Below are 1,221 nucleotides of genomic sequence, written 5' to 3' on the forward strand. Positions count from 1 at the left end.
ATTGGAGAAGCAGAAATGGGAAATAAAAAAGGAATGATTTGAAATATTTGTATTTGGTGTATAGACCGAAATTGATTGTAAAAGGAAACTATAGGGAAAAAAATTGTTTTCTTTATATCTTATTTATTATCATACCATAGAATATATGTAATTTATATATGTCCGATTACAGATTGATAACGTATGCTGTGTGATATTGCAACCTAATGTATTTGGGCAGCATAGATGAATAAAGTATTTCTCTCTGTGTGTAGAATAAATTGAATTCATAAGTAATTTATTATAAATTTACATTAATATAAATGGTTCTTTTTTATTAATATTTTTCACTGCTTATCTATTGATAAAAAACGAACGAATACATAAAAATATTTAGTTCATGGGATTTTACATTAGAAAAAGACGATGTGACTGAAATATAGCTTTGCAGAGACGACAAACTAGAAGAGAGAAATTTGCTTTAGAACCCCTGCAGTTTATTCTAAATTTATTCCTGCTCATTATCCTTAAGTGGCTTAGACTAGGACGGATTTAATCTATAGTGAGCCTCAGTATTCTACGCCATCCACCAATTACTACGTCTCCTACCTTACAACCAGGGGGAAGCGAGGGGACTCTCCTTGGGGGAAATAAAAAACCAATTGTTGAAGTTTACCTGGTTAATTAAACAGGTATACAAAAATAAACTTTTGATAATTTTGGCGTTTTCTGTTTTTTGCGTGTTGGTGTTTTTTTGTTTTCTGAAATAAAAAATTAACGATTTTTCGCAATTAATGCTGGTTTTGTGGCACAAAGCTCATTAAAACCTGTAACGGCACTGAGGATATTCAACCGACTATCACTTAAAATTATTGTAGTAATAAAAGGCGTTAAAATAGCTCAAAATAACTCAAATCAGACTATACTAGGCAAATTTCAGTTTATTTTGCCAATGTTATAAATTCAGAACTTAGGAATTTTTTTTTAATAATTTATTTATTGTTATTTTCAACTGTATAAAAATATATACATAAATTCTTTTTCAAAGATCCGACGTTTCGACCACTTAGGTCATTTTCAAGGATTCCTTATTTTGTTTTCATTTTTTTCCTTATTTTGTTTTCATTTTTTTCCTTAAAATTCTTAAATGCCGGCTAATTGCCTTTGTCCCATAAATTCTTCTATAAAATTCTTTCCCAAATTTAAAACTTTTATTAACCACTTTTCTTACTATGTTCATTT

Source organism: Halyomorpha halys, unplaced genomic scaffold (assembly GCF_000696795.3).
Source record: "Halyomorpha halys isolate HHAL.00 unplaced genomic scaffold, Hhal_1.1 Scaffold1479.1, whole genome shotgun sequence".
In the NCBI taxonomy this organism is placed as follows: domain Eukaryota; kingdom Metazoa; phylum Arthropoda; class Insecta; order Hemiptera; family Pentatomidae; genus Halyomorpha; species Halyomorpha halys.